Source organism: Schistocerca cancellata, chromosome 2 (genome assembly GCF_023864275.1).
Source record: "Schistocerca cancellata isolate TAMUIC-IGC-003103 chromosome 2, iqSchCanc2.1, whole genome shotgun sequence".
Classification (NCBI taxonomy): domain Eukaryota; kingdom Metazoa; phylum Arthropoda; class Insecta; order Orthoptera; family Acrididae; genus Schistocerca; species Schistocerca cancellata.
This window is the reverse complement of record NC_064627.1, coordinates 546669902-546678874: the sequence shown is the minus strand read 5'-3', so window position 1 is coordinate 546678874 and position 8973 is coordinate 546669902. Positions and strand designations below refer to the sequence as shown.

At 42.4% G+C, this 8973-nt stretch overlaps 1 pseudogene; it reads right to left on the bottom strand.

Moving 5' to 3' along the window:
- Positions 1-364: 364 nt before the first annotated feature.
- Positions 365-482, bottom strand: LOC126163689 (5S ribosomal RNA; annotated as a pseudogene).
- Between the last annotated feature and the right edge of the window lie 8491 nt (positions 483-8973).

Here is an 8973-nt window from a genome sequence, read left to right as displayed (position 1 = left end):
AACGTGTTGCAGACTTGCTGAAGTTCTTCCTCTTGAATGAATATCCAACTCTTCTGTAACTGTAATCATTTATTTGTCTGTACATGTACATCACCGATTTTCGGATAGTTCCTTCGTCATGCGTCTTTCTTCCTCTTACTACTAAACTAAACTAAACTCCGTCCGAATAGGCCACGAAGGCCCAACGGTACCGACCGGCCGCCGTGTCATCCTAGGCCCACAGGCTTCACTGGATGCGGATATGGAGGGGCATGTGGTCAGCACACCGCTCTCCCGGCCGTATGTCAATTTACGAGACCGGAGCCGCTACTTCCCAATCAAGTAGCTCCTCAGTTTGCCTCACAAGGGCTGAGAGCACCCCGCTTGCCATCAGCGCTCGGTAGACTGGATGGTCACCCATCCAATTGCTAGCCCAGCACAGCAGCGCTTAAATTCGGTGATCTGACGGGAACCGGTGTTACCGCTGCGGTTAGGCCGTTGGCTCTTCCTCTTACAGTGTAATAAAAATTGAATGTTGCTTATCTTCTACATAATGCTTATCGTATGTATAATGTGCCCTTATCTGCTTCTAGCCCTTGGAAAAACAGAGTTCTGAAATGTCAGTTTTCAGCCTTTAGCATTGACTGTTCGTAATGCCCATATAGGGGTGCGATCCTCCATTACAACATGATTTTTGAGCAAGTTTTCAAAAAATTAGAATGAACAGGAGAATATTAGTAGTTTTTTGTAGTATTCAATCTCTCATTACTTTTCGAGAAAAGCAGCGAACGGTAGACGGACTAAGTTTCCATTTATTTACCTAATGTATTTGGTATTTTGATTCTATGTGTTTTGAAACGTATAATTCAAAAGTATGGGGAGTCTTACAATTTTTCAATATTCGTTCGACGTCAACGTTTATTACTCGAAACAACAGCAATAAAAAACCGAAAATTGGTTATTTCTGAAACAGGTTATTTTGAGCGACTTTAGCAGTCAGGTTACGCTGGGAATGAAATAACAGGTGACTAAAAACCGGTTGTTGCAGCTACAACCACCATCTCTACGCAGAAACCAGCTTGTTTTTCATGAAAGGGCTTTGCTTCTCCCATTTCGTGCAGTGTAAACGTCGCTATTTGCTGTTGTGGATTGGCAAGAGAGCCAACCCTGTACGAGAGGAAGCCGGAAGGCACGCGTTTTAGCTCACGCAGGCTGGCGTGAGGTCTGGAACAGGACAAGGAAATTAGACTGTCGCAAAAAAGGACGTAGCTGTTGGAATACGTAACTTTAATCCGTAAATGGTGAACGTCGCTCTTGACGGTACATGTTTTACAGCATCATTAGTAACTGGTAATGGCACCTTGCTAGGTCGTAGCAAATGACGTAGCTGAAGGCTATGCTAACTATCGTCTCGGCAAATGAGAGCGTAATTTGTCAGTGAACCATCGCTAGCGAAGTCGGTTGTACCACTGGGGCGAGTGCTAGGAAGTCTCTCTAGAACTGCCGTGTGGCGGCGCTCGGTCTGCAATCACTGATAGTGGCGACACGCGAGTCCGACGTATACTAACTGACCGCGGCCGATTTAAAGGCTACCACCTAGCAAGTGTGGTGTCTGGCGGTGACACCACATTTGTTATCACAAAACAGTGAACGACCCTCATCGAATTCTACAAAAAGTGTTCGTTTTTGTGCTATTGGTAAGAAAAGGCCATCAAAATGGGGCATGAAGAGGGAATGCGCTGAAGGAAACGGGCGTGGCCCTCACTCTTTTCGTGCTTGTTCCGCTCAACGTTTCACTATAAAAGGCCGAAATAACTTTTTGCATCTGTATCGCGTCCGCGCGTGGAGTGGTGAAAATGCACCCTAAGATATGATATTCGCTGTAGCAGCCAGTTCCCAGGCATCCTCACGCAAGACTCTCGCACTTCCATCGGTTTCTTCGTATTACATGTGCTTGTGAATTTACCCCGTTGTGTATGATACAATGAAGCTGTCTGTGAGAAACCAGTGCCGAGATCTTTGCAGAATCAGCCGGGTTCGGCTAAAAAACTAGTTGTAGCAATGTTAGACTGACTTGTAAGACGAGCTACAGAGCTGAGAAAGAAAGAGTAACGTAGCAAGCTGAAAAGAAAAACGGGTCTCGTCTTCCAAAGCAGAGCTACTTAACTTCTAGTCCATTTGTCCTACGAAAATTTTTCAGGGCTATACAAAACCACTCCTTACGAATGCCGAGTTTGATCATCTTACATTGTATATATGGGGTCAGTGCTCTGCCGGTAACAGCCGCGTTATCGATTAAGTGTTATCTTTCTCCCTGTTTCTCACAGCCGCTTGAAAAAAGTGGACGAAAGAAACAGACGTGATTCTGCTGATCAGTGTTTCTAGCTCTACATATATACTCTGAAAATCACTGTGAAGTGCATGGCAAAAGGTACTTAGCGTGTACCATATATCAGGTTTAAAGCTAACGCAACAGTTTCTCCAGTTCAAACAACAGATAAAGGCGAGGGAGTAACTTATATAGAACTCAGGTATCAATTACACTGAATAATTAAGAGGTAGGGATACGATAGGCTCCAAACAATTACAGCTAAGTATCAAGAAAAGCATATGACAAATTCCTGAAGAATGATATATAGGCCACGAGAAAAATACCTTGTACGCTTATAAGGGACACAGAGCTTTTTATTCATCAGCTTCGGAAAGGTATACTTTAATTTAGTGCTCTACGGTCAGAAATTCAAATTAAGACTGTCAGCAACAATAAGTGAGGACCAACATAGTAAATCAAAAAGTGAAGCCATCTGGATTGTCTTTCCATTTTTAACCAATAAATTATATTGCAAATACAATCTTAGGACCACGTCGTGAAACTGGAACCGTCGGTGTCATCAACAGATAATGTTATCTTAAAGAACGGCAAAAACGTTGAAGCAATCCAGGAAATATTCGTTGAGACAGGACGTCGTTGGATCGGATTATGAGTTCATTTTCTGAGACAGGTTTTACAGACGATGCCAAAGAAAATTAAAGCAGTGAGAAACTGACTTCAGGGAGAGCTACAATTACAGCTGTGTAAATTTAGTTGTGTAATTTGAACAGTAAACAGCCCAATAAGATGCTTGTGCTGTTCTCGGAAAGCTTGGACAATCCTCACTAGCACAGTCAATGCAGAGATGGGAACCGTAAGTTGTCTAATTTTCCTTTGTCATACATAGACTCAAGTCTTCTTCTTTATCTTCTGAATCGACAACTCCCTCTCATACATTCCATCTGTCTGGCTAGACGTATTGGTTTTAGGCAGACAGAGATGAGCTCGTGTGTGTAACGGGAAGGACGATCGGAACAATACAGCAAATAGGACGTAGTTTCCTCAGTACCACAAGAACACTGATCGTTCATGTCCAAGTCTAAGCATTTCCACTTCAATACAGTGTCCTTGGTATCACCAGTTACAGTGTACAACATGTTTAGCACTGTCTGGATTGGTCTTACCTTTTGGCGACCAGAGTTTGAAGATTCTGTTGAGTAATAAACTGTTGTTGGGCTAACTTCTTTCTGCAAATTACCTTATGCCGTGTCTCAGGATGTCATTTAGAGACACCGTGGATCTAAGGAAGCTCTTTTCTGACGTCAGTCGCTTATCAGCTGAAGCACGACAGCACAAGGGTTGCGTTCACTTCCCTGCATGTGTTCCCATTTGTGTTGGCTGATAACATCTCGGTGAATTCTAGGAAGATCTATGGGGCATACTGACAGGTTTCAAATAGATTATATAATGGTAAGACAGAGACTTAGGAACCAGGTTTTAAATTGTAAGACATTTCCAGGGGCAGATGTGGACTCTGACCACAATCTACTGGTTATGTAGATTAAAACTGAAGAAACTGCAAAAAGGTGGGAATTTTAGGAGATGGGACCTGGATAAACTGACTAAACCAGGTTGTACAGAGTTTCAGGGAGAGGATAAGGGAACAATTGACAAGAATGGGGGAAAGAAATACAGTAGAACAAGAATGGGTAGCTCTGATGAATGAAATACTGAAGGCAACAGAGGATCAAGTAGGGAAAAAGATGAGGGCTAGTAGAAATCCTTGGGTAACAGAAGAGATACTGAATTTAATTGATGAAAGGAGAATATACAAAAATGCAGTGAGTGAAGCAGGCAAAAAGGAATACAAACGTCTCAAAAATGAGATCGACAGGAAGTGCAAAATGGCTAAGCAGGGATGGCTAGAGGACAAATGTAAGGATGTAGAGGCGCATATCACTAGGGGTAAAATAGATCCTGCCTACAGTAAAATTAAAGAGACCTTTGGAGAAAAGAGAACCACTTGTATGAATATCAAGAGCTCAGATGGAAACCCAGTTCTAAGCAAAGAAGGAAAAGCAGAATGGTGGAAGGAGTATATAGATGTACTTGAGGACAGTATTATGGAAACGGAACAGGATGTAGATGAAGATGAAATGGGAGATACGATACTGCGTGAAGAGTTTGACAGAGCACTGAAAGACCTAAGTCAAAACAAGGCCCCGGGAGTAGACAACATTCCAGTAGAACTACTGACAACCTTGGGAGAGCCAACCCTGACAAAACTCTACCATCTGGTGAGCAAGATGTATGAGACAGGCGAAATACCCTCAGACTTCAAGAAGAATATAATAATTCCAATCCCAAAGAAAGCAGGTGTTGACAGATATGAAAATTACCGAACTATCGGTTTAATAAGTCACGGCTGTAAAATGCTAACGCGAATTCTTTATAGACGAATGGAAGAACTGGTAGAAGCCGACCTCAGGGAAGATTAGTTTGGATTCAGTAGAAATATTGGAACACGTGAGGCAATACTGACTCTACGACTTACCTTAGAAGCTAGATTAAGGAAAGGCAAACCTACGTTTCTAGCATTTGTAGACTTAGAGAAAGCTTTTGACAATGTTGACTGGAATACTCTCTTTCAAATTCTGAAGTTGGCAGGGGTAAAATACAGGGAGAGAAAGGCTATTTACAATTTGTACAGAAACCAGATGGCAGTTATAAGAGTCGAGGGACATGAAAGGGAAGCAGTGGTTGGGAAGGGAATGAGACAGGGTCGCAGCCTCTCCCCGATGTTATTCAATCTGTATATTGAGCAAGCAGTAAAGCAGGGCTTAACTATTGCCCGGTTTTGAGCGCGAGTACTCGCGTCTGCTCAGGCACGTGCTCGCGAGCAGGTGCAAGGTCGCGGAGTTGGGTGGGAGGGGAGGGAGGGGAAATGCGCGCGCACGTTTGAATAGGGCCGCAGCTTGCCTATTGAAATCGCGACGACTGTGTAACGTTTAAAGTACTACGATCAGCTCTAACAGTCACTTCGCTGGTTAAGAATCATGTCAAGTCGCCGTTGTGTAACCCCAACCATGCTTTCGCAGTTGGGAGGAATTGTATCTGTTTACAGAAAAAGATGGTGTTGCAAAATGTTTAGTATGTCACAAAACGCTGAATTCTTTTAGGAAATTTAATTTGCAGCGACATTATATGTCGTACCACGCGAAAGACTACGGAAGTGGAGAATGTGATGGACCAGATCGTGCACAGGAAGTTATTAAACTTAAAAGAAAGCTATCCGAAGAAGATCTGGACGACGAAGAAAAATAAACTGAGGCAGCTCTCAGAGTGAGTTACAAAATTGCTTTGCTTTTAGCAAAATCCCTGCGCCCCTTCACTGATGGCGATTTAATAAAAGAATGTTTGGTAGCTGCAGCGGAACTTTTGTGTCCATCTCAAGTTGAACAGTTTCGGATTGTGCCATTATCTAACATGACCATTATGCGTCGCATGCAGAACATGGCAGACGACGTCCAGAACAAGCTTGCAAATATCTGTAAAGATTTTATGGCTTATTCTATAGCTCTGGACGAAAGTGTTGAAATCACTGAAACAGCGCAGCTTGCCATATTTATTAGAGGTGTTAAAAGAGATCTTCAGGTGAGGGAGGAGCTCCTCGATGTTGCAGCCATGAAGAACATTACAACCAGAGGTGATTTTTTAAGTAGTATTGAAGAAAGTGTTGAAAAAATAGGATTGTCGTGGAATTCTTTAGTTTCAGTGTCTACAGACGGTGCACCAGCGATGACAGGGAAATAATCAGGTTTCGTTGCGCTGTTGAAGGAGAAAATGCAAAAACTGACCGTGCCGAATGAAATATGGGGCGTTTACTGTGTGATCCACCAGGAAAACTTGTGTGCAAAGAGTATCACTCTAAAAATGTAATGAGTGTTGTTGTTCGTACAACCAATTATATAAGGAAGCATGGGCTACAACACAGGCAATTTAAAAGCTTTCTTGAGGATGTAGAAAGCCAGTGTGGCAGCCTGCCTTATTACAGCGAGGTCCGCTGGCTTAGTCGTGGCGAATTATTAAATCGATTTTTTGCCTATTACATGCCTATAACATGTGTGTTCCTGAATTGAAAGAGCCTTCATGGAAATGTGATCTCGCATTCTTAGCAGATTTAACTAGCCATCTGAATGCTTTGAACATTCCACTACAAGGTAAAAATCTGCGAATTACTCATATCACAGATCGAATACGAGCTTTTAAAATGAAATTGACACTTTGGGTGAGTCAGCTGGAAACAGTAAATCTAGCTCATTTTCCTAAATTATCATCCATGCAAGATGTTCACAAAGACTGTGGACGTTATTCCCATAGTTTAGTTGCCCTTAAGGAAGAATTTGATCAACGCTTTCAAGATCTGACAGCACTAGACAGTGATTTTGATCTGTTCTCCTCTCCATATTCAGCGAATATTGAAGAGATTCCTCCTGAGCTGCAACTAGAAATTATTGACCTGCAGTGTGACAGAGAATACAGAGACAAATTTCAGAACAAGAAAAACATTTTGGGAATTCTACAGACACTTTCCTCAGGATAGATTTCCTCGTTTGCACAAACTGGCGGCTACAATAATATCAATGTTCGGTTCCACGTATGTTTGTGAACAACTGTTCTCTGCAATGAAATGTAACAAGACGCACCTGAGAAACGCATTGTCTGATCAAAATTTAAACTGCACGCTGCACCTACGATGCACAAGAACAATTACTCCGAACATAGACGCAATTGTAAAGGGCAAAAAGTACAAGATAACCGAGAATCTCACACTTCAGTGACACCTTTTATTGTGTAATAGTTCACAAATTAATACGAATGTAGAGGCATACACTAAGCTAATAAAATTATGTGGCACGTGTACATTCTCCTTTATTTGTTTCATTGTCGCAGAAATAGTTCGTGAGTGATATCCCTGCAGGTGTCCGCGGATTTACATTGACTGAAGGCAGCTGTTGTGTGCCCCACGTGACTATCCCCACTCTCAGCTCTGGTCCGGTAGTGGGTGTAGCGTGCTCGCGCTGCTCCGTGCTCGCGCCTTGCTGCTCACAGCTTGCTCCGCGAGCACGTATGTTGTGAAGCCTTGCAGTAAAGGATACAAAAGAAAAGTTCGGAGTAGGTATTAAAATCCATGGAGAAGAAATAAAAACTTTGAGGTTCGCCGGTGACATTTTAATTCTGTCAGAGACAGCAAAGGACAGTCGAACAGAATGGAGAGTGTCATGGAAGGAGGGTACAAGATGAACATCAACAAAAGCAAAACGAGAATAATGGAATGTAGTCGAATTAAGTTGGGTGATGCTGAGGGAATTAGATTAGGAAATGAGACACTTAAAGTAATAAAGGAGTTTTGCTATCTGGGGAGCAAAATAACTGATGATGGTCGAAGTAGAGAGGATATCAAATGTATTCTGGCAATGGCAAGGAAAGCGTTTCTGAAGAAGAGAAATTTCTTAACATCGAGTATAGATTTAGGTGTCAGGAAGTCGTTTCTGAAAGTATTTGTATGGAGTGTAGCCATGTATGGAAGTGAAACTTAGACGATAACTAGTTTGGACAAGAAGAGAATAGAAGCTTTCAAAATGTGGTGCTACAGAAGAATGCTGAAGATTAGATGGGTAGATCACATAACTAATGAGGAGGTATTGAATAGGATTGGGGAGAATATAAGTTTGTGGCACAACTTGACTAGAAGAAGGGATCGGTTGGTAGGACATGTTCTGAGGCATCAAGGGATCACCAATTTAGTATTGGAGGGCAGCGTGGAGGGTAAAAATCATAGAGGGAGACCAAGAGATGAATACACTAAACAGATTCAGAAGGATGTAGGTTGCAGTAGGTACTGGGAGATGAAGAAGCTTGCACAGGATAGAGTAGCATGGAGAGCTGCATCAAACCAGTCTCAGGACTGAAGACTACCACAACAACACTATGGCGCAAAGTATGTGGGGTTCGTCTACAGACGTTGGTCTTGGGCAACATGTAATAAGACTACAGGACAATGTAGTACTACATTCATTTTTATAGCATGTAAAAATTGTATCACACCAGACAGGAGTATTCATCGGCAGAATAACGCAAGATGAGAGTAGTGATTTTAATTCTATGTATGCAGTGTAGGCAGGTGCCACTGTTGACGGTAATCTGTCCGTCGGAAGGGGGCGTTAAGCTTGGCAGCCCTATCGGTGTTTTTTCCACAGGAATAGGCTCTTTTCCGGCAGTGTGTTTCTCCCTTTATCTTCTCGTTCACATCAAAATTTCAAAATCGTATTTGAAATAGTTCAAGAGTAACCCTAAGAGACTCTTGGATGCACTGTGTGACAGCAGGCGAAAGTTGAACCACCGTTATATCCATGAGATTAAACTGTAGCCAAAATAGTGAATTCACGAAGTTAAATATTCCGTTAAAAGAATTTCTGTTTGTCAGAGGCAAAAATTGTGGCGGATTTTCTAGTTGGTTTTAGTGGTGGGGTGTGAAGTGACCAAGTTAAATCTCTTCGCCAAAAGTACTCTTGTCCATTCGGGACGATGCGTGGAGCGTGAATCACAAATCAGAAGAATGGGGGAACACACTCACTGAGAGAAATATTGTAATACACTCAGCTTTGGTACAAAAGATTCCT